The sequence below is a fragment of the Stegostoma tigrinum genome, chromosome 11, assembly GCF_030684315.1.
Source record: "Stegostoma tigrinum isolate sSteTig4 chromosome 11, sSteTig4.hap1, whole genome shotgun sequence".
Lineage (NCBI taxonomy): Eukaryota > Metazoa > Chordata > Chondrichthyes > Orectolobiformes > Stegostomatidae > Stegostoma > Stegostoma tigrinum.
Window position 1 is genome coordinate 17759219 of NC_081364.1, and position 24901 is coordinate 17784119.

The 24901-nt window shown below is 44.4% G+C and overlaps 1 protein-coding gene across 4 annotated transcripts in view; it reads right to left on the reverse strand.

Annotated features, from left to right (window-relative positions):
* plxnb1b (plexin b1b) overlaps positions 1–24901 on the reverse strand; it is a 245154-nt gene that overhangs the window by 196095 nt on the left and 24158 nt on the right. For 2 of the 4 annotated variants that reach the window (XM_059649798.1, XM_059649800.1), the window contains exon 2: positions 24335–24469. The exons of the other annotated variants lie outside the window; for them this stretch is intronic. The gene's annotated coding sequence lies outside the window, so the exon portion shown is untranslated. The remainder of the gene's footprint in view (positions 1–24334; positions 24470–24901) is intronic. 4 annotated transcript variants of the gene reach the window in all.

Consider the following 24901-nt stretch of genomic DNA (forward strand, 5'->3'; position numbering starts at 1 on the left):
CTCCTTTTAAAACACAACTACATTTGGACCAGCAGAGGGGACAGCTTAGTGAAGAACGACAGCCAGTCCATCCCTCCTAGAGGGAGATATTTGAGGCATAACCCTGAAACTGTAATAAGCTAGGGAGCCTCATTTGCAACTGATCATAACATTGAGATCTATGCCTGAAGACCAGTCTTGAATTTGCCTTCCCCTCAAAATCAGTGTGTCTTCATCCAAACTCACCATGACATCGAACCACATGATAAAAGAACACCCATCAACAACTTCAGCAAGGAGAAACCTACAGACTCAGCACAAACTAATAACTCAACATGTGTCCAATCAGTGCTATACAATTCAGTAATACACTGGATAGATCCATTGTACAGCTTGGCCTGCTGTGTTTATCCAGCTCCACACCTTATTATCTCAGATTCTCCAGCATCTGCAGTTCTTATTATTTCTAAACTTCCAGGGAAATTTCCTATAAGTAGTTTAACTGTTTTCAAATTCAAGCAAGAGATATGAAGCATAGTGACTTTCTCAATAAGATTGCACTTTGCTTAAAGCCCAATGGTCTGCTTTATGCTGTTCTCTGGTCATTCCAGCTCAGTATGCCAGAGGAGATGCTGCATCATGGTAGGTGCAGTTTATAGCACTCAATATTAACCTTGAACTCCTCAATATTATTGAGCACTTCAAACAACTCTGATATTCCTAAATACTTCACTTTTCCAAAACAAAACAGTGATATGGGAAATGGGGCAGTTCATGTGCAAACAGCAAAAGGTCCGACAGGCAGCAACATCACAGAATTGTTGCAGTGCAGCAGGTAGCCATTTGGCCCATCGTGCCTAAAGCAGCTCTACAAACAAGCATCAGCACCTAGTGCCAATCTACTGCTTTTACCCCATACCTTGACATCATTTTAAACAAAATCACTCACTCAGTGCCCTCTGACAATCTGCTTTAGTGATGATTAGCAGTATTTCGGTCAGCTAGGGCATCAGGAAAAGTCAGTGAAGCTTTTGGAAGTTGGTAGAAATTGCCCAAAAGGCCAGACAAGGTCCAGTTGAACTGATCATTTTACTGACCTATTACACCAGTCTTCAATGATATGACTGAAGCCTTGCAGTGTTTGACCCACAAGCAATGTGGCAAAGAGACAGAAGAAGTGTTCCCACTTGGTTAAAATTGACAGTTTTACAACTGGTCCAAGTCACTTAAAACCAGGTTCAGCTTTACAATGCATGGTGGCCTAGTAGGTAGCACTGCTGCCTCACAGCACCATGGACCTAGGCTTGATTCCAGCCTCAGGCAACTGTGTGGAGTTTGCACGTTCACCCTGTGTCTGCATGGGTTTCCTCCAGGTGCTCCCACTGTCCAAAGAAGTGGACGTTAGGTGGATTGGCCAGGCTAAATTGTCCATAATATTCAGGGATGTGTACGTTAGGTGTGTTAGCCATGGAAGAAATGGGGATTGGGCGGCTGTTGGGGGGTGGGGGTGGAATGGGTTAGGGAGGGGTGCTCTTTGGAGGTTGGTGTGGACTTTAGGCCAAATGGTCTGTTTACACGCTGTGGAGATTCTGTTGTTTGTAGTTTAAGCACCAGAAGACACACAGTCATAATAATATCAGCAGCTTCAAAACGGAAAAAAGGAATGTTTTTCTCTCACCTTATAAAGGGCAGTCACTGAAATGGAGTGAACACAAAGCAACTCTAAAAAAAGGACAGTCAAACAAGAAACACGACCACTTTCTCTCTCCACAGATGCTGCCAGACCTGAGTTTCTCCAGCATTGTGTTTATTTCAGATTTCCAACACCTGCAAGTATTTAACTTTCATTTAAATATACCAGAAGAGGGGGTTGGTATGGAAAGTTTTATTGTTGATGCATATTTACAAATGAAAAAACACAAAAGGGATTTAAGTACAGTGGGGACACCTTGTAATGGATGATTAACACTTCACAGTTGCTCTTTAGGGAGCCTGCCCTCACAGGGAACAGCACAATTCATTTTCGACACATGGACCTAGTTACAGTGAAGAGTGTTGTTTTGTGGGCAGTACAGACAGATAATTCCGTGCAAAGTGCATTAGGGTAATAGGACATAGCAAGAAATACAACGTTACTCTGCAGAGAAAGGTGCACAAAGAGAGTGAGGTCAACATTAAATTTAAAACGTGAAAGATCAATTCAGAAGTTTAACATCGGCATGGAAGAGGCCGTTTAGTCTGTTGGTACATGCATTTAAGCTTTTGTATCGTCCGCCCAGAAGGGGTCAGAAGAGACTATGACAGGGGTTAGAGCCCTCTTTGATTATGTTGGCTGACTTTCTAAGGTAGCAAGAAATATAGATGGAGTCAATGGATGGAAAATTACCATGTGGGATGGATTGAGCTGTCTTTACCAACTAGAGTGAGACCACAGCCCAGTCCCTTTGATATTGCCAGCATTTGGTGTGAACATAGAACATACAGGCACAGCGTTCCATTCAACATCACGTCTGCCTTCTCCTTAAATTCACATCAACTACTCCTTTTGGTAGCATGATCAGCATTCTACTCACTTTCTGGGCCATGCAGTCTCTTGCAGCTCCCTGCTGAAATTGTTTCTAACTGTTCTGCATGTACAACCACTAGCTTTGAGCTCTCAAAATGGGAGAGATCTTTACACCCACCTTATCACATGCCACCAAGTGATGAAAAACCTCCACCAGGTCACATTTCAACCTCTTTCTAAAAGAGGAGCACTCCAGCATGCTCAAAAACACTCAATAGCAATAAGCTCGTCGTTCTGCTAGATGCTTTACAAACCTCTTTCTTGGCATTGTCTCCAATGCTTCAATATACTTTTATTCAAGACATAGAAATCAGAACTATTTTGATTCTGGGAATGAGCCCACACTAACTCCTTTGCCCTTAGTAACCAGTGTTGCAACTTTAATTGGCTTGTATATCTGTACTTTGAGATCCGTCGCTCCTCTGCCCCATTTATATTGGAATTTCCTAAAGATTTTTCAGTGTAATTTAAATCCTACTTGTATGAGAAAGGGTAGAATGCAGTTAGCACATGCTTTGTGAAATGCTCCAATAGATTTGTTCATTGGCACTGCAACACAGAGGGATTTAAAAAAAAAGGGAAGATTGTCTACAGAGTGTCGTATTCATTTTCACGCTGGCTTTGGAAAGGCAGGCAAATACTGGGTTTTGTTGGGTAGAGGGTCTCAACAGCACAAAATAAAACAGAAGGTATGATCATGACACAGCGAATAGTCAGATAATCAAGCTGTCTCGAGCAGCACGGTGGCTCAGTGGTGAGCACTGCTGCCTCAGCGCCAGGGACACCGGTCCAATTCCACCCTCTGGCAACTGTGTGTGGAGTTTGTACATCCTCTGTATGGGTTTCCTCCAGGTGCTCCAGTTTCCTCCCACAGTCTAAAGATGTGCCGGTTAGATGGATTGGTCATAATAAATTTCCCCATAGTACCCAGGGATGTGCAGGCTAGGTGGATTATCTATGGGAAATGCAGGGTTACAGGGATAGGGTAGGCGGCTGGGCCTGGGTAGGATGCTCTTTGGAGAATCAGTGCAGACGCAATGGGCTGAATTGCCTCTTTTCCGCATTGTAGGAATTCTATGGTTCTATCTGAACGCAAATATTTTAACTCACTGGATGATCAATATATCATTGATTTTGCAACATTTTACAGCATTCAGGCAATCAATCATGAGCCATGCGAGTTAGTGATGTACCTGTTGAGTGAACAGATAAAGTTGATGCTCGATGTACTTGTAGTTGCATTCAGCTGGAATCCCTACAAGAATTCCAACACCTTCTTGCATCATGTCTAAGTAATCAAACAGATTGTCCTATTGTTGCACAATGGACATGCGTTTTCTCAACACTGTTTACTTTCTGTCTAGGGCCTGATTGTGCCTCTGTGCAATTCTACTGGCTCAGCTTTAGCCTAGAATTCAACATGAAAAGTTTACAGCACAAAGAACTTCAAAGACAGCTTCACAAACCCTCTGGTCAATAACACTGCTGCTGTAAATTCAGTCACTGATACAGACCTGGTAGTTACCACACATAGGCAAATTGTTAACCACAACAGCATTGAGGTAGCATTTTGTTGATCTCCTGAAGTTTCTAACTCTTGCTTAGCTATATTTCACCAGGCACTGCCAGTACCACACCACATTGCCCACACCATTAAAGTTAGTGATGAGTAAAACACCTCATGAGCTGAACAGTCAGCGGCACTAAACTACAAATTTCCAAATAATCTTGTGGGTGTTTAGGTGCTATATGAAAGTGAGTTGCTGTCTGCCTAGTGACTCATTCAGATGTCTATGTTCAGGGTTGGCAGAATCCCAGGCCTCAGTGAGAGGCCAACTCCTTCAAGCACTGTTAGCAATTGCGGTGCAGGTTTAACCTGAGGGTGACCATACCTCTAGGCAGTGAAGTTGACAAAGTGGAACCTTCACGACAACCTCAGCCTGTGCAGGAATTGAACCCACACTGTTCGCATCACTCTGCATCACAAACCAGCTGACCAGACAATTGAGCTAACCAAAACCCAATGTTTACAGTGCCATGGAGTACTATAGACCCACCAGTATTAACTCAGCCACAGGAGTAAATCTAATTCCAAAACACCCCTCCTCAACAATGCACCTTATAGCCACTTGTACCCAAAACAGAATTCTTATTTTCCTTTGCACTTGCCTTGTTTCAGCTAATTATTGTAATAATTAGTTATCAAACAAATGATAACCACAGGTTTGTATACTCTCTATTCACCACAAACTGTACTCCTTTTTATTTGTAGCATTAGATACAATAATTCAGTGATGCTGGGCCTGTTGTGGACTAATGGCTTAGGATTTATTGAACTCCATGCAGCCAATAATGGAAGTGATAAAAATGCTCTCCATATTTAAGGACACATCTATATGGGGGGCAATGCAATAATTAACTTTGGGATGAGAAGGATGTCCTACACAGCAAGAGGTTTATACAATTTAGAGACCTGGACACACTACACTAAAATGTAGGAGGGTCTACAGAGGCTTGACAGAATTGACACTGGGGTTGTTTTCCTGCCTAAGGAATCTAGCAGTTGGGCAAATCATTTAGAATAGCGATGAAGAGGAATGCATCATTCCAAAGGTTGGGAACATGAGATTTCTTTACTCCAGAAGGTAGTGGATGCTCTATGGATGAGCATATTCACATCTGTCATGTGGAAGGTAAATGGACTGGAGTATAAATGAAGGGAAATCTTGCTGAAAGTGCCCAAGACTCTGATTAAACCATGCCTGGAATACCATGAAGAACTCTATATCCCTCATCTCTGGAAGGTATATTGACTTTGGAGTCAACCCAGAGAAGACGCACTAGATGGGTTCTGAGAATGGAAAGATTTACTTTAGTGAAGGGAGGTTGAGCAGGAGGGCTTGTACTCATTGGAATTTAGAAGAACAAGAGACCTTAATGATACACAAGATTCTTAGGGAACTTGGCAAGGTACATGCAGAGAGGATGTTCTCCTTGTGGGAAAGTCTAGGACCAGAAGTCATAATCTTGGGAGTAATGGGTCACTTATTCAAGACAGATGAGGAGGGATCTCCTCTCTCAGCAGGTACTGATTCTGTGGAATTCTCTACCAGAAAAGGACTGCAGAAGCTGGATTATTAAGCATATTCAAAAGCCGAGATGGATAGGTTTTAAGTCAGTGATGGAATCGAAGGTGCTTGGGGGAAAAAGCAGGATGGTGGAGTTGAGGATCATCAGATCTCATTGAATGGCCAAGTGGATTTGATGGGCTGAATGGCCTACTTCTACGACTTATGGTCAGAGTGTAACAGATTCTGGATCCCTTAGGAATGCAGGCTGAAAAATGAAGTCAAGGCACAAGACGAGGCAGGATCATAGAGAATGGCAAAGCAGACTGGAGTGACCTGTGTATTTCTGTCCCATTTAAAATCAGACAGGTTACAAAAATGAAAGACTGTTTAGTAGTGTCTACTTTACACGGCAACTGAAAAACCACCTTCACCTTCAAACTGGGAGCAATAGTGACAATTGAATCAAGAAACAATGCGCACAAACTGTCACAGAACAGGCAATAATCAGCAGTGACATAGGAACACTGATTATCAGTCACCAAGAGCAGTAAATGGTTGAGACCGCCAGAGAAGGTGTGAAAAAGAGGAAATAAGTCTATATTGAGCTCCTGGCTCTGATACAGAGTTGAATGAGGCATGCACATTCCTGACGATTATGGTCTACTTGAATTCAATTTGATTACATCAGAAGAAACTGTCAGCACTGTTACAATGTATCACTCATAGAACCGTAAAAAACTTCCACCTAAAACTCCAAGTTGAGCTCATGAGTTACTTGCTGTATCACAAAAGTGATTGTGTTTGCAGGACACACCCTCATTATTAGCAGATAGACAGCAAATGCAAGCCAATTCCCAAAGCAGAGGGTCAATCCAGGGCTCGATTATTTTGTTAACTGGAAACTGGAAGAACTGCGGATGCCGGAAATCAGAAACATTCATGATCACCTTAAATATTAACTCAGATTTCACGCCACGGATACTGCCATACCTGATGAGCCTTTCCAACAATTTCTGGTTTTGCTTCCACTAGTTTTTTGGCATGCTCAATAGATCTGTCCAATCTTTCCTTCGCTTATTTGGCATATCTGCCACCTTCATCTAACCTACCTGGAGACCAAGTGACATCTCTTTTCCTGGTCCTACGAGGTTTCCTGCAGTGCCATGTACGACAGTGTTAAAAGAAAGCAACAGGGTCAATCATTGACTTCAGGCACCAGCCATAGGGACGTATTGTATGGAAACAAACCCTTCGGTCCAACTGAACCATGCAGACCGGATGTCCTAAATTAATCTGGTCCCATTTTCCAACACTTGGCTCTTAGCCCTCTAAACCCTTCCTATTTTAGGGGGATATAGGGCAATTATAACTATCAGACTAAGGAAATCTAGCTGTGGCTCCTAACCTAGTGACCCCTCCCTGCACTGCAGATGGCAACATGTTTGAACATGGAAGCGACACCCATTACAGGGTGGCACGGTGGCTCAGTGGTTAGCAATGCTGCCTCAGTGCCAGGGACCCAGGTTCGATTCCATCCTTGGGTGTCTGTTGGGCGTTTGCACAGTCAGTCATTCTCCCAGTGTCTGCATGGGTTTCCTCCCACAGTCCAAAGATGTGCAGGCTAGGTGGATTGGCCATGCTAAATTGCCCATATAGTGTTCAGGGATTTGCAGCTTAGGTGGGTTATAGGGGGATGGGTCTGAATGGATGCTCCAAGGGTTGGTGTGGGCTTGCTGGGCCGAAGGGCCCAGTTTCCACACTGTAGGGATTCTACGATTTGTGATTACCCAAAGACAAATTCAAACCTCACCACAAAAGCTCATACCACCTAAATGCAATAAAATGGATACACCTCTCAGGCTATTAAAAATCATGCGATTGCCTAGAATATTCATGAACATTCAAGGCAAAAAAAAAAATTTAAAAAAGTTTGCTGTCGTTACCCCAGCCTGGGTAACAGGTGACCCACAGCCACATGGTCACTTAACCTCCCTCTTTAAACGACCCAGAAGGCCATTCACAACTAAGCTGCTGGCAACAATCAACCTTCTTAGGAGGGCAATTAGGAATGGTCAGTTTAAAAAAAAACTGGCCTGGTTGTAAGGTCTCCTTTATATTCATTCTCACAAAGAAGCATGTGACTAACCTTTGAATAACTGCTGATCCAAAACAGAACACTGCAAACAGACAGGAATGAGTTCACCTGGCTGCTGTCAGCATGGGGAGGCTGACCTTATGAGGTCGTCACACTTACAGATAGAATGAAACGTTGAAACGACTGGAATTATTTCTCCTGCAAAAACATCATCCCAGGGGAAGTTTAATCTGTAGCTAATCTGACATGATACAGCTGCTCCTGGGATTCAGCTGGCTGCCTAGAAATGGCAATGTCCCTTTAACTGGGGCTACTTCAGACATAAGCGATCAGAGTCTATTAGCATGATTTCCAGACGGAATTATTCAACCAATTGGTTTCAGCAAGAGGCGGCGAATCCTTCTTCCACTCCTCCAGGCAGGGTCCTTTCATCCTGGGTGCACCAACGGGGGCAGTGGGCCAGATGGGGGTTCAACATAAACCAATCAGCAGCCAGCATTCCCCCCCCCCCAACACAGCACAGCTTCCTTCACAACTAATTAACTGTACTGACATCAAGGAGTCAGTGAAAAAAGAACAAACATTTAAAAAAAACACCTCAAAAAGCAGAAGCGGGGAGGGAAGTTTAGTTTTTGTTTAAAAACAGTGTCTGTCAGATAATGGATTAAAACGGAGGCCCTGTTAATCTTTCGTGTTGACACAAGCAGATGTAAATTTAACGGAAAATGAAAGTGATCACTACAACTCTAAGCCATCTCTCTTTCATTGCACCCCCCCCCCCCCCCCGCCCCCAACCCACAACCACCACCGATATGACCAAAAAAAGACTGAGTTACTTGGCCACCTCTTTACTGATTGTGGGAGTTCCTGCTCACAGCAAAGATACTGTTGTTACTTGAATCACATGCACTTCATTTCAATAAAAAGGAACAATTCAATTCACAAGTGTTTGGGAACATCATGTTTCTGGAAAGGTGCTTTGCTTCCTTAAGTGAATTGATTTAAAAAACTTTCACACAAAGACTCGAGAAGTTGTTATCCATCCCATCGCTTCTTTGCTACAACAAAATAATTCACAAATAATGGGGATAATATTTTGCAATAATATATGGTGAGACAATCACACATTATTAGACTATTAATCCAGAGTCCTGGGTAATGTTCTGGGGATGACGGTTCAAATCCCACCATGGCAGATGGTGGAATTTGAATCTGGAATGAAGGTTCTACTGATAACTGTGAATCCATTGTTGATTGTTGTAAAAACCCATCTGGTTCATTAATGTCTTTCAGGGAAGGAAGCTGCCTTCCTTACCCAGTCTGGCCTACATGCGACTCCAGGCTCACCGCTTGACTCTGAACTGCCATCTGGGCAATTAGGGATGGGCAGTAAATGCTGGCCTAGCCAGAGATGCCCTCATCTTGTGCATAAAATAAAACAAAAAAAGGACAGAAAATATTGTCAATACTCTGCAAGTTAGGTAGCATCTGCGGGAGAGAAACAGACCTAATCTTTCAGAACGTACCAAAACATTAACTGTTTTTCTCTCTCCACAGATGCTGCCAGACCTGTGGAGTTTCTCCAGTTTTCAACGTTAAACATTTCAAGACTGTCAGGAGGGAAAAGACCATCAAGTTAGAATGTTAAATTAGTTTTTCTCTCTGTGCAGCTCCAACCTTATCTGCCGAGAGGTACCTGTACTTTCAGAGATAACGCGGTGTGGAGCTGGATAAACACAGCAGGCCGAGCAGCATCAGAGGAGAAGGAAAGCTTGACGTTTCGGGTCGGGACCCTTCTTCAGAAATGGGGGAGGGGAAGGGGTTTCCGAAATAAATAGAGAGACGTGGGAGGCGGATAGAAGATGGATAGAAGAGAAGATAGGGTGACAGGAGACAGACAGGTCGGGGGGGGGGGGGGGAGGAGGTGTGCAGAATTAGAGCCAGTGAAAGCCAATGTAGGTGGGGAGTTAGGGAGGACGGTCCAGGGAGGATGCACAGGTCAAGGAGGCAGGATGAGGTTACCGTGTAGGAGATGGGGGTGTAGCTTGAAGTCGGAGGAATAGTGAGGGAGGCAGGGACGAGCTGGGCTGGTTTTGGGATGTGGTTGGGGAAGGAGATTTTGAAGCTTGTGAAGTCCACATTGATACCCTTGGGCTGCAGGGTTCCCAAGCGGAATATGAGATGCTGTTCTTGCATCGTTTGGGTGGTGTCATCGTGGCAATGCAGGAGACCCAGGACAGACATGTTGTCCAAGGAATGGTTCGTGACTGGGAGGTGTAGTTGTTTGTTGCAAACTGAGTGTAGGCATTCCACAAGGCGGTCCCCAAGCCTCTGCTTGGTTTCCCCAATGTAGAGGGGGCCTCAACAGGAACAGCAGATACAGTACATCACTAACAGATGTGCAGGTGAACATGGGTTTGCTGTGGAAAGTCTTAAGGCCTGGTATGGGGTGGGGGAGGGGAGGGGGAAGAAGGTATGGGGCAGGTGTAGCACTTGCTTCAGTTGCAGGTTTTAACAAAAAGTGCTGGGGGTGGTAGGGGAGTGTGGAGCAGACAAGGGAGTCCTGGAGAGAGTGGTCCCTCTGGAAAGCACATAAGGGTGGGGAGGGAAAATTGTCTTTGGTAATAGGGTCAGATTGTAGATGGCAAAAAAAAATGGTGGGAGGATGTTGCTTTGGATTTGGAGATTGGAGATTGGTGGGGTGGTAGGTGAGGACAAGGGGGATTCTGTTTTGGTTACTATCACAGATAGGGGGTGTAAAAGGATGAGTTGCGCGAAATGCAGGTGACATGGTCAAGGGCATTTTCGATCACTGTGGACAGGAAGTTTCAGTTCTGAACAGAGAGAGGGGGGACACCTGGGACGTTGGGAGTGGAATGCCTCATCTCGGGATCAGATGCGGCGGAGACGAAGGAATTGGGAATGGGGATGGCATTTTTACAGAAAAGGTGGGCGAGTGGAAGAATATCCTAGGTATTTCTGGGAGTCAGTAGGCTTAAAACAGATCTGTTTCCAGATGGATGCCAGAGGAGGAGACAGAGGGGTTCAGGAAGGAGAAAAAAGGTGTCAGAGTTGGTCCATGTAAACTTAGGTTGGGGGTCAAAGGTGCTAGTAAAGTGGATGAACTGTTTGAGTTCCTCATGGGAACAAGAGGGGGCACCAAAACAGTCGATGTAGTGGAAGAAGAGGTGGGGTTTCGGGCCAGTGCAGCTTTGAAGAGGGATTGTTCCACGTAACCTACAAAGAGGCAGGCATAGCTTGGGCCCATGCAGGTACCCATGGCCACCCCTTTTGTCTGTAGGAAGTGGGAGGAATTGAAAGAGAAGTTGAGGGTGAGGGCGAAGGCGAGTTCGGCTAGGCGGATGAGGGCGTCAGTGGAGGGGCCTGGTCGGACCTGTGGGACAGGAAGAAGAAGAGGGCCTTTAGGCCATCTGCATGGGGAATGCAGGTGTATAGGGACTGGATGTCCATAGTAAAAATGAGGTGCTGGGGGCCTGGGAATCAGAAGTTCTGTAGGAAGTGGAGAGCGTGGGTGGTGTCATGGACATAGGTAGGGATTTCCTGAACCAAGGGGAGAAAAATGGAGTCCAGATAGGTGGAGATGAGGTCAGTGGGGCTGGAGCAGGCAGAGACAGTGGGTCAACCAGGGCAGTAAGGTTTGTGGAATTTGGGAAGGAGATAGAAGCGGGCAGTGCAGAGTTGGGGAACAAGGAGGTTGGAGGCTGTGGGTGGGACGTCACCTGAGGAGATGAAGTTGTGGATGGTTTGGGAGATGATGGTTTGGTACTCGGGGGGTCAGGTCATGATTCAGGGGGTTATAGGACAAAGGACCAGAGAGCTGGCGTCTGGCCTCAGCGATGTAGAGGTCAGAGCGCCATACTACAACTGCGCCTCCCTTGTCTGTGGGTTTTCAGGGTGAGGTTGGGATTGGTATGGAGGGCTGCACGCTCTGCGGGAGAAGAAGTTGGAATGGGTGAGGGGGTGGAGTGTTTGAGGTGATTGATATCTCAATGGCAGTTACAGATGAAGAGGTCGATGGAGAGTAGGAGGCCTTGGGGTGGTGTCCAGGAGGAGGGGGTGTGTTGGAGGCAGGAGAAGGGGGGGGTTGGTAGAGGGAGGGTTAGGCTCACGATTAAAAGAAATAAGGTGCGTGTGCGTGTGCGTGTGCGTGTGGAGGGGGACAAAGGGGAGTCCTTTGAGGAAAGACCATTTGTCCTCAATAAGGGTGAAGACTCGGCAGGGCTGGTGTCATTGTCTTGTCTAGAGATGCTGGCCGTGAAGGTGGTGGGTGGAGCGACGTTACCACTCCTCCCGTCACCGGTCACAGGTCTGCACTCCTCCCTCAAAACAAGTCAGCATCTTTCCCATTCCATGCCTCTCGTTACAGGTCAGATTCTTCCCAGTTCCCAAACATCAATACGTTTACAACTAGCTCTCATCTCCTATCCCTCCCTGACCACCTCTTGTGGAGGAGTGATCCCTCCCATTCTCACCCACCTTGGGACAGTGTCCTTATCCTCCAATGACAGGGCAATGGGACAAGCAAACCAGCACTTTGAACAAAGAGCATGAAAAAGTTAAAAATGCACCACACAGGCCCACTGCAAATTTGCAGATGAAGCTGGGAGATGGAGAGATGAAGGGATGAAGGGAATGCACTCGGATTGGCTGAGTGTAAGACAAGGTGACGACTGTAGAATTGGTGCCAGGCTTTCAGCTCTTCTCTGTAACACAATCACGGCCTGGGAATAGCCAAGTTTGCAGATGGCGCTCAAGTCAGGAGGCAGCACAGAGACAAAAACAGAAATTGCTGGAAAAGCTCAGCAAGTCTGGCAGCATCTGTGGAGAGAAATCAGAGTTTCAGATCCGGTGGCCCTTCCTCAGAACTGAGGCAACACAGAGGTACGTTGATGACAGTAGGAAGTTGCAGAGACATCTATGCAGATGAAGTGACTGGGCAAATGAAGGCAGATTGAGTCCAAGGTGGGGAACTGTAAAGGGTGGTCACTTTCAGATTCAAGAAAATCAAACAGGAATATTTTCTAAAGCTAGGAGATACTAGGAATTATTGAAGAAGGATGCTGTTAGAATACTTTATCTCTTTAAAAGTAAAGACAGCATGGATACAAGTAGTAATCAGAAAGGCTAATGGAACTCAAAACTTTAATGCAAATGTGTAGGAAACAGGGGAGAAAGAGAGATTTACTTCAGAACAGCATTCAGTTCTGGGCATAACGTCTCAGGCAAGGTCAAATGATCTTGGATACAGCAATGAATTGCACAGATTTTGTAATATTTTAACATTCATGAGATGTTGAATTCACTAATGCCAGCACTTGTTGCACATTCCCAACTGCCTCTGAACTGAGTGGCTCACGAACATAGAAATAAGAAACAACAGTAGGCCACTCTGCCCTTCTAGTCTGCCCCACTATTCAATGAAGATCCTGGCTGAACTGCTTCAACTCTACATTCCTGCCCATCACCAATAATTTTTCTTCCCTTCAGTAATTAAGAATTTCAGAGATCTGGAGTTACATGTAGGCTAAACTGGCCGGGGATAGAAAATTCTTCCCCTTAAAGGCACGAGTGAACCAGGTAGGAATTTTTTTTTGTTAAGCTACAAATTTGTGATGGTTGCCATGGTCACCAATACAATGCTAGGTTTATACTCCAGATTTATTCATCGAATGTAAATGCCCACTAGTTACCATGGTGACATTTGAATGCATGTCTATTGAACTTTCAGCCTTTGGATTGCTAACCCAGTGACATCACCACAACCCCACTGCCTTCCTCCAGCTCATATCAAGGTATTTCGGCCCACTAATTCAGCCCTATACCTTGCCGGTAGGCCCAAGCACTTAAATTATGAGATTAGACAGAGTCAGGGTCACACAGCTTGGAAACAGACCCTTTGGTTTAAAGTCGTCTAAACTGACATCCTAATTTGATCTAGTCTTATTTGCTAGAATTTGACCCATATCCCTCTAAACCTTTTCTATTCAGGTACCCATCCAGATGGCTTTTCAATGCTGTATTTGTGCCAGTCTGTACCACTTCCTGTGGCAGCTCATGCCATCCACACTCCACCCTCTAAAGAAGCTGCCCCTCAGATCCTTCCTAAATCCTTTCCCCTCTCACCATGATACAAATGTCCTCTAGTTTTGGGCTCCCCCCCAACCCTGGGGAAAAAGGCCTTGTCCATTCACCCTATTCATGCACCCCATGATTGCCTCTGACACTCCAAGGAGAAAATCCCCAGCCTACTCAGCCTCTCACTGCAACTCAAACCCTCTCGTCCTGGCAACGTCCTTGTAAATCTTTGCCGCACCCTTTCAGGCTACATAAATGTATCTAAATCAAATTTAGAAGGTTGAGTGGGGATTTCAAAGAGACCATATGCTGGAATGAAAGGTGTAAGGACCATCCAACTTTCAGTGATCACTTTTTAAAATTGAACACAGTTACTGATAAAACATAATATTTCATAGAACCCTAACCACAATTTGATTCCAGTTCTATTCAATGCCAGGTCATAATCAGGATTGTTTTGTGAAAAAGACTTTTGAGCTGGAGACTTTGCAATTAGTGGGAAATAGATTCACGCTACATGAAATGCATCATTATAATTGACTGCGCAAGGACAGGATTGGATCAGCTGCAGGATCACTGTAGTTGACTCGTTTGTCGACACTTAAGAACAAAGGTCCAAAGCATGAATAATGCACACTGGCTAGATAGAAAAGCATATTCAGTCAGTTAACAGCTTCAAAAAAAAAGGTGGGTAGATAGGGGAAAGTGATGAAAAGGAGGAGAGATAAAAAGCAAGACAGCACGGGAACCCCTTCCTCACCATCGCCCGCAGCCATACACACACAACAATTTGTGATAACGACAGGAGCAGCGTTACACAAACTAGGCTTCACTGATGATCCATGCAGGCCTGTGTGGATACTCCATTCAAACTTCAGAGGCTGCCTTGCCTTCCAACGCAATTAGACCGAGCTGTGTTTGGCAGCCAGAGGTATGTGGGCAGCGTGGGAGCTGGCATTCCAGACCGACTGAAGCTCAGTACCCCCACGGCCCCTTCACTCACTAAGACAGAGCTTACTGTCACAGCAGCTGCTGCAGGGCTGGCGAGATGTAAAAATCCTCTTCACACCATCCACTAAATTATTCACACAGTGGAGGCATATCCCTGGGGGGAGCACAGAGTACTAATCAACAAACTGCTGGAAAGAAAACAAGGCGAGGTGGGGAGTTGCGGGGGGCAGGGGTGCTCAAAAAGCCGTGTTGGAATCAAAGAATAGTAACGAAGGCAAAAATAAAATCGGAGTAGAACACCAGCGCGCCCCCCCCACCACCCCCCGTATGCTGCTCATTCCCTCTAGCATTACAACCATGACACTGTTAATGCAAGCCCACAGTGCAGACTGACTGCCCATTTATCTGTGCGGGGAGTATCAAGGCCAAGCCTGAGCCAATTCCTACTCATTAAAAACAGAGAGAAGACAACTTCCAGATAAAGGACAGTGATTGTTTCATCCATACAAGCAAGCAGAAACAGCGGGTGAAGTTGGTGAGCCCATTGAGAATGGAACAGGTCAACACCAGACTATCAATTTACTCACAGGCTAGTACAATGTTTTTGTGCCCAGCGCTGGCTGTTACAACAGGTTCATTAATTTCTAACTCAAAACAGTGCTCTCGTAACAGCAACAAACCAGCTGTTTTGCACAAGCTGAGCTTATGCAGCCAGATCCATCAGGGAGCCTGGCCCAGCAGAGGCTGGGGAATAGAGCCCAGCTAGAGGCCAAGGTATAGAAGGGAGCCTGGCCCAGCAGAGGCTGAGGGTCAACAGGAAACCAAGCCCAGAGCCCAGGATACACAAGGGAGCCAGGCCCAGTAGCGGGCAGGGCAACCCAAGCTAAAAACAGGGAGAAATCATCCCCACAAACAAAGACAGGGAATTCTGTGTGTGGAGTCCCTGATTCGGTTCACAATCATTTAATTCCTGCTTTAGTATCACCAAGCAGTGGGTTATTATAGGCTACTGTAATGCTTTAGCAGTCTTTTTGGAGACTCAGAGCATCCATTTTCTGCCAGCTTATTTCTACTTCCATAACATATGGCAGTGGAAGCAAGGGAGACAACGTTGCTATCAATGGTCACATTGACAACCACAAGCTGGTCTCCAGAGAAACATAGGGAGGACTGGAAGATAATTTTTTTAAACATTCCTGGAACATAGCTGTAGCACTAGAGCTCAGGCACCAATTGGACACAGCTTGAAATCCCATTTCAGTTCACACATTGGGCACAAGCTCGGTAAAGGAATAAAGGTCCAATGGTTTGTTAAACTGGTCATATAGCACACAGGAGACAGGAACAATGCAAAGTATAGATTCTGTTTAATTGGCTTACCATAAGAGATGCCAACTAACCTTTGCAACTGTGTAGGAGGGAGCTGAGATCACCAACTCTTGAATTTGCAGGAAAAAAGTAAGGATAGGAGATAAAGAGGTGAAATAGCACAATGTACCAGGGAATGTTTATTCATTGTGACATGGGAAACACTAATTTATTACTGAGAGTACAGCAAACTTGACTTTGTGTTATCCTATGTATTCTCCCAATCTCTCGCACACAGTTTTTACCAGAACCACCAGGGACCTCCGAGCATTGATCTACTCTCCCTGTTGCTTCTGCATGCGAAACTTCAATTTTGCATTTGGACAGTAAATCGACAAAACCCTCACTTTTATGTCTCTGTCCTATTTGTCAGCCAGCCAAATAGTTGAGGTATCATATGTTCCACTGTCAGTTCTGAACTACAGTCAGACGCGGCAGAAGATTTAAATCTTTCATTTGTGTTTTTCAAGCATCTGAAATCTGTGAAAAAGAAAAGATCATAGGAAAATATGCAGAGGAGTAGGCTACTCAACCCATCATATCGATCCCATTATTCAATTAGAGAGAGATTAATCTAACGGGGTGTTAATTCCACTTTGACCTCTCCATAGACACCAGACTATAGCATCTAGCAAAAAAAATTCTGTGCAACTCCTGTCCAACAGTCCAAACTCCACTGTTCACCTGGGGAGAGAATTCCCAACACTAACCCTCAGAAGGAATTCCTTCTAATTTTTAAATCTTAATGGCAAACCTTATTTTGAAACTATATTGCTTTGTCCTGGATTCCTTCACGAGATGGTACGTGCGAGTGGAGCTAACAGATACTTACGAGCTTAACTGAAGATTGAAGTCAGGGATCTTCATTCAGGTCTTGCAGTCGCAACTTCTTGTTAATTCTAATCCAACTCCTGTCAAGGTTGAAGTTGCATTCTTGAAGAAGAATCTCAAGAGTCCTTGTACTTTCAAGCAGTGTTGAAGAACGCTGCTGAGGTGCTGCTGAATGAGATGCTCAGTTGTTAACTAAGTCTTGGGACCGTCTCATGCTAACATTCATTGCCTATAAGGAGGCAATGGTGAGCACCTTTTTAAACAACTGTAGCCCTTGCCACCTTGTTCTTCTAGATTTGAAAGAATGTGTCCGGACATTGCTGTCAAAGGACCCATGCTGAGATGTAATGCTGCATCTTGTAGTTGATACAGTGCTGCTACTAGCATCAGTGGTAGAGGCAGTGAATGGCAAAGATGGTGGATAGTGTGGCAAATCAAGCAGGTTATGTTGTCCTAGATGGCATAAAGCTTCTTTATTGCTCGAGCTACAGTCAAACGGTTGATTTAAAGGGTCACAGTGACACACTGCAGTGTTCAGTTGAATATCATCATCATCTGGGGCTGCTACCTGGGTGCACATGACTCAGTTGTGGAGTACCCAAAGGCTGATGCTTGAAGCAGATTTATCTTGGAGACAAAGACAGTATCTGTATTGGCGGTTCATTATGAAAATGCACCTTCGTGCCAATTGAAATTTACAGAATTTCACAGCAGCCACTATCAAAGCTTGGTAAGAAACATGGCTGAGGCATCGTGACAATTTCCAAGCCTTGAAGTTGAGTCACTGCAATAAAACATTGGGAGGCAGTTCCTTAGACTGTTCTGTATATGTGCGATTTTAAACACAGAGCCCACTAATGGCCATACCTTCAGCTGCCAAAAACTCTAGAACACTCTCTCCTTCAACCCCACACAGCTTTGTTTTTCTCTTTCCTCCCTCAAAAGGATTTCAAAAGGAGACTATGCCTCTGATCAGATTTTCAGTTACCTGCCCTTTTGGATACCCCAAGTCAATCTTTGCTCAATTAAACTGCCGTCAAGCAGTTTGGGACATTATAAAGCTTTAAAGCAGCAATAGAAATTTGTGCTTTAAATCAGAAACTTGGACAGTGAGTTGGAAGAATATAAATCACACAAAGAATGTTTCTCTGGCTCCCTGTTCCAAACGTAATATTTAATCTTTTATCCAAGTACATACAGGGTATTATGAAGACCAACGAAAGCACAAAAATAGTAACACACGCAGGGTCGAGATTGAACATATTGTAATTATGCACGATTAAAGGAGCAGTAAATATGCAGTAGCCCAATAAGGTTTGGTCTCAGAGGCTGCACTCAATCCCCAACATTATTGAAAATAAACTGAACCATCCCTGTAGAGCAGATTAACCATAAAGGCTGGGTATTCGATAATAGATATTGGAGCTCACTGATCAGATTAATAAAACACGCTGAACTGGCTCAATATACTGGCATAAGAGTGACAAGCTTGTACCATCATAAAACTGTAAGATGTAGGAGGAGTACGCCACTCAGAGTCCACGCCACCATTCAATGAGATCACAGCTGATCATGATTCTTCTAACCCAACTTTCCGGCTTTATTCCTGAAGCACTGAGCTGAAGCCAAATCAAAAGGATTTACCTTAGCTCGTAAAGAAACTCAAATGACAAGGCACTACACAGAGCACCTTCCATCTATTGAGAGGTGGCCAAGAGTCATGGATAGAAAAAAAACGCTTATAACCATGTGAACAAAGTTTCAAATCAGGTTCCCTTTCACTCTTTTTAAAAAAAGTGACACGATCAAAAGGAAAATAAAAGTGGGATTTCAATAGTTTTTGACACTTAAAAATATCATACATTTATGCGACAACTCAACGTGCTTCTCCACCTCAGGTAGAACACAATCTGAATTTTTTTTTAATGAGTTAAAATAGAGAAATAAGTTTTCAAACATCGCTTCACTCTTGTGGATCAGTGCATCCAAGTATCTGTACAATTCAAATTGAAGGAATGTAGATCTGAGCTATGCCAGTTGGAATGCTTCGTGCTTTAAAAGGAATATTCTTGAGCTCTTCCTGCTGCAGAGCTAACAAAGTCATCCTCTCCTCTGTTTGACTGACTGGTAAAAAGGGAAATGCAATTGCTTCGCCACTTGCGAAGATCTTTGCATCCTCGCTCTCCACTGGAGTCGTACCTGAGGACTGGAGAGAGGCAAATGTAATTCCTCTCTTCAAGAAAGGAAATAGGGAAATCCCCGGCAATTATAGACCGGTAAGTCTCACGTCTGTCGTCTGCAAGGTGTTAGAAAGGATTCTGAGGGATAAGATTTATGACCATCTGGAAGAGCATGGCTTGATCAAACACAGTCAACACGGCTTTGTGAGGGGTAGGTCATGCCTTACAAACCTTAGAGTTTTTTGAGGATGTGACTAGAAAGGTTGATGAGGGTCGAGCTGTGGATGTGGTGTATATGGACTTCAGTAAGGCATTTGATAAGGTTCCCCATGGTAGGCTCATTCAGAAGGTCAGGAGGAATGGGATACAGGGGAACTTAGCTGCTTGGATACAGAATTGGCTGGCCAACAGAAGACAGCGAGTGGTAGTAGAAGGAAAATATTCTGCCTGGAAGTCAGTGGTGAGTGGGGTTCCACAGGGCTCTGTCCTTGGGCCTCTACTGTTTGTAATTTTTATTAATGACTTGGACGAGGGAATTGAAGGATGGGTCAGCAAGTTTGCAGACGACACAAAGGTCGGAGGTGTCGTTGACAGTGTAGAGGGCTGTTGTAGGCTGCAGCGGGACATTGACAGGATGCAGAGATGGTCCGAGAGGTGGCAGATGGAGTTCAACCTGGATAAATGCGAGGTGATGCATTTTGGAAGGTCGAATTTGAAAGCTGAGTACAGGATTAAGGATAGGATTCTTGGCAGCGTGGAGGAACAGAGGGATCTTGGTGTGCAGATACATAGATCCCTTAAAATGGCCACCCAAGTGGACAGGGTTGTTAAGAAAGCATATGGTGTTTTGGCTTTCATTAACAGGGGGATTGAGTTTAAGAGTCGTGAGATCTTGTTGCAGCTCTATAAAACTTTGGTTAGACCGCACTTGGAATACTGCGTCCAGTTCTGGCCGCCCTATTATAGGAAAGATGTGGATGCTTTGGAGAGGGTTCAGAGGAGGTTTACCAGGATGCTGCCTGGACTGGAGGGCTTATCTTATGAAGAGAGGTTGACTGAGCTCCGTCTCTTTTCATTGGAGAAAAGGAGGAGGAGAGGGGACCTAATTGAGGTATACAAGATAATGAGAGGCATAGATAGAGTTGATAGCCAGAGACTATTTCCCAGGGCAGAAATGGCTAGCACGAGGGGTCATAGTTTTAAGCTGGTTGGTGGAAAGTATAGAGGGGATGTCAGAGGCAGGTTCTTTACGCAGAGAGTTGTGAGAGCATGGAATGCGTTGCCAGCAGTTGTGGAAGCAAGGTCATTGGGGTCATTTAAGAGACTGCTGGACATGTATATGGTCACAGAAATTTGAGGGTGCATCCATGAGGATCAATGGTCGGCACAACATTGTGGGCTGAAGGGCCTGTTCTGTGCTGTACTGTTCTATGTTCTATGTTCTAAGTGCCCGTTCTCATACTAAATGTCTTTTCACAGCTGCTCATGCCTGATCCCCAAATTCTCCACCTCCCCCTCTTCCTCCCTGGTCATCATCGTCACGAGTTTCAGCTTCAGCTGCCAGTCATGTTGTGCAGAGAATTTGCTTAACAGGCTAACTCAGTCCATTCAGTCACCATCTGCAAAAGTAACTAATGCAAGACTGATTACAGGGCAGCGTCCAGCCACTAACACCATCTCCCAAAGCCCAGCTCCAAAAGGAGCATGTATGATTAGAGAGGGGCTTCTGTTCCTTCCTATAATCATGCCCTCTTGACATCTTCTGCACAGGGTATTGCATAAAGCGTTCCAGCTGAAAAGATCGCCATGCTTGGAACGTGTTTGAATAGTCAGTCAATAATAGGAAAACAGGCTGGAATACTTAAGTTGTTCTCATGTAATATCTGCGCTCTTGCCTTAATTTTCCCTCACCCCCCCCCCACCCCCCGCAAAAGGCAGTCACTCTTTCTGGTTCAGAGATAATGGGAACTGCAGAATCCAAGATAATAAAGTGTGAAGCTGGATGCTCCCGAGATGCTGCTTGGCCTGCTGCGTTCATCCAGCTTCACACTCTTTCTGGTTCACTTTTCTTCTTGAATGCCTCATCCAAGAAATCAGTCTTTACATGAATCTACTTCTTTGTCAAACAGATAGATCCCACCACATCAAGGAGGCAGTGGTGTAGTGGTAATACCAATGGATTAGTAATCCAGAAACTCAGGGTAATGCTTTGTGCACACGGTCTCAAATCTCACCATTGCAAATGCTTTTGTGGACAATAAAATGCTAGCCGAGCTTAGCTGGCAACACCTACAATTCATGAATATAAGAAATCACATTCTTGAAACTTTTCCCTTGCCACAAACACAATCAATGGCCTTCTGAAACCAATAATAAAAGTCTGCTCCAACATTTTTTTGGATTGCTCATTGTACAAGTGTGCATCATTTGTGGCTACTCTATTTCGGTCAAGAGCCACACATGTGCAACTTCCCTCCAAGTGAGCCCAGCACATACCAATTCTGCAATTTTCCTCATATTTATGGTTCAGTCCTAGTGCAACAGCATGTGCTTATTAACTGATCACTGGAAACGTGATCATATAAACAAGAGATTCCCTCGACGTACAGACCCCTCTGATGCTCTGCAGCAGTTGCAAGGAGAGGAGAATTCCCACCCAACTCCCTGACACCACCGAACCGCAACACCCTGGAGTACATATCATTATAACCTAGTGATTTTGACCTTGTCATCAACATATTAGCCCTTATGCCTTCACGATTATCAGAGTCTTGTACAGAAACCAAAGGAAAGTATCATTTAATCTCTCTCTGCCATCCCTTTATAATCTAGGGGTTTCTTTGTTGTGTCGAACAGACACTACTTTTTCATTCACTGTTGTCTGAATGCTTTCTAATCTTTTAAATACCTTTACAACGCTTTGCACTGGCTCCATGTTGCTTTGTATTATGAGCCCTCGATATGCTCCATGCTTCCCTAAATACCTCTAGACATCACTGCTACACTCCTCACTGTGAGCAAAAATTTGTCTGCTTTGCATTCGAATCACCTGGTTTGAAAAGTTTACATTGTCCATGATCTAAAGCCCCAATTTTCTTGCTGATTCATTTAGGCATTGGCATTTCTCCCCCTCCCCCACAATCGACATTATGTTATTAGACAGTTCGCCCTTTCCAAATGTTACCTTGAACTTGCTTAAGCAATGGCTGCTGCTTCCTGAAACATCTTCAGTCCCAATACCTGCTCAGTTCGTTTCCTTCATTCGAACTGGATTTCACCATTGTCCCAAATTTAAAAAAGATGAGCAAGAAGCAAGCAACATTCGAATTTAGAAACCAGGCTTACTGACTGTAAAGACCATCCCCCTTGCTATTTACATTGAATAATTCATGAATTACCCCAGTGTATGTAAAGTTATGTTATTATTTCTGCATATTTCTCTCATTAGTCTACATTGTTCCTTCATCTCAGTTTCACTGTTTGGGAGCCTTTAATAAGCTCCCAATAGAGTAGCTGTTCCGTTCTTAAGCCAAATAAATTTCCGTTTTCCTCCCTTTTTGTAGCTCCGTGATGGAATATTTCATTGATGCTGGTGCTCCTTCACCCCTCCACTTCTTCCGAAACACTTGGGATTAGGAATATTTAGCTCTCATTCACATCCTATGCCTAACCCACATTTCTCTAGAGAGAAGATCATATCCCTCAGCACCAACTGGTGGTTCTCAGTCAATTTTGCTGAGTAATTTGTGCATTTATGTACAACTCTATTGTGTTTGTTTGGCAACCTGACTCTCTAATTTCTCATCCTTCTGGTAACCTTTATTACTTTCCTGTTATTTTTACAGCAACCTTTGACACTGCTGTTTTCTTCACTTCCTCTAAATCCAGTTTCTTTTCCTGCAGCCACTTTGTTTTAAATCTTCCCACACTGCACTCTGGAGAAGGAATCAGGGAGAGCAGGAGGGGAGATGGGGTACTGGCGGGGGTGGGGGGTGCGGGGGGAGAAGCTTAGGGATTGGAGGAGATGGGAAAATAAAAGGGGTGGAGGAAGAGGAATGAGAAACGAGACAGAGCAAGAGCGAGACTGCATGCGAGTGATGGAGGGGGTGTACAGACAGAGAGAAATAAATACAAAAGAACACAGGGTAAAGTTTCATGAAGGTATGGCTTCAAAACAGTTAGAGTTCGAGATAACAAAAGTGTGGAGCTGGATGACCACAGCAGGCCAAGCACCAGAGGAGCACAAAAGCTGACGTTTTCGGCCTAGACCCTTCATCAGCTTTTGCACTCCTAAGATGTTGCTTGGCCTGCTGTGTTCATCCAGTCCCACACTTTGTTATCTTGGATTCTCCAGCATCTGTAGTTCCCATTATCTCTGATACATAGTTACAGCTCAGTTGCTTTTTTGACAACTTCCGTCCAACCAATTTAGTTTTGTAGTGGCCCAGCTGAGTAAAGTTCTCAGGTGTGCTGGTTAAGAGCTGGCCTCTTTCTTGCCTGCTGGGTTTATGACTCCACAGGACAGGAGTTCACCTTGTTTTCAGAAAGCTAAGTGCCAGACTTTCCAAAGCTAAGCACATACAAGGAACCACAGTTACACAGAAACAAGAGTAGGAGTAGGTCATTCAGCCCTTCGAACCTGCTCTGCCATTCAATACGATTACAGTTGATCATTCAACTCTGTCCCTGTGCCTGCTCCTACCTTCTCCTTGTAACTTTTGATCTCTTTAGCCCTAAGAACTATATCTAATTCCTTCTTAAGAAACATTCAATGTGTTTTGGACTCAACCCCTTTCTGTGGCAGAGAATTCCACAACCTCACTACTCTGGGTGACAGATCTGTCTGCTTATCTCAGTCCTAAGTGGCTTACACTGTATTGTTAGACAGTGCTCTCTGGTCATTGGGAACATCCTTCCTGCATTTACCCTGCCTAGTTCTGTTGGAGTTGTGTTGGTTTTTTATGAGATCCCACTGCACTCTTCTAAACTCCATAAGTGCATGTCTAACTGATCCAGTCTTTCTTCATACATCAATCTCGTGAATCAGCTTGTAAGTCTTTGTCATCACACTCTCTCCATAGTCAGACATCCTCAGATCAGGAGACCAAAACTGTGCAAAATACTCCAGGTGTGATCTGATTATATATTGTACATTTTTGCACTGCCACATTCCCCAAACAGTAATGAGATGAATTACCAGTTCAACGTCCTTCCTGGTAAAGATTGGAGGTTGGTGATCAGTCTGTGATGAAGCTTAGGAGCTCACTACTCTTAACATTGTGAATCTTCAATGGCTAATTGAACATACATTGACCCAGATCCTGGAGTTAGGCTAGCCATGGTGGAACATGCAAAAAAAAGAGTAAAAGTAATGATTAAAAGGGTATTAGACAAGAAAAACATTCAACACAAATCTGAACTGTACCAGCCGTAAGTTTGAGGTGTTGCAAATGAATTAATTCAATGATAACACTGACAAGTTTTTGCTCTCAAATTCTATCCATCAAACAAAGAGGTGTAAACATGGGCTCACAATTCCCCAGATATAGATCCATCATAAGTACTAATTGCCAAGAATTAGCACTGACCCCAAAACTCTAAGAATATTCTTTCCAGAGAAGCCTCCTTATTCGCTGCAGCAGGTACAGTCTGACAATTTTCACAAAGTATCTTGCAGGACAATAAAAATGAAAGCTAGAAAAAGTGACCCATTCAGAGAATGCAATGACGAGGAAAAAAGAAGTGTTCCCACTCAGTGTTGCAA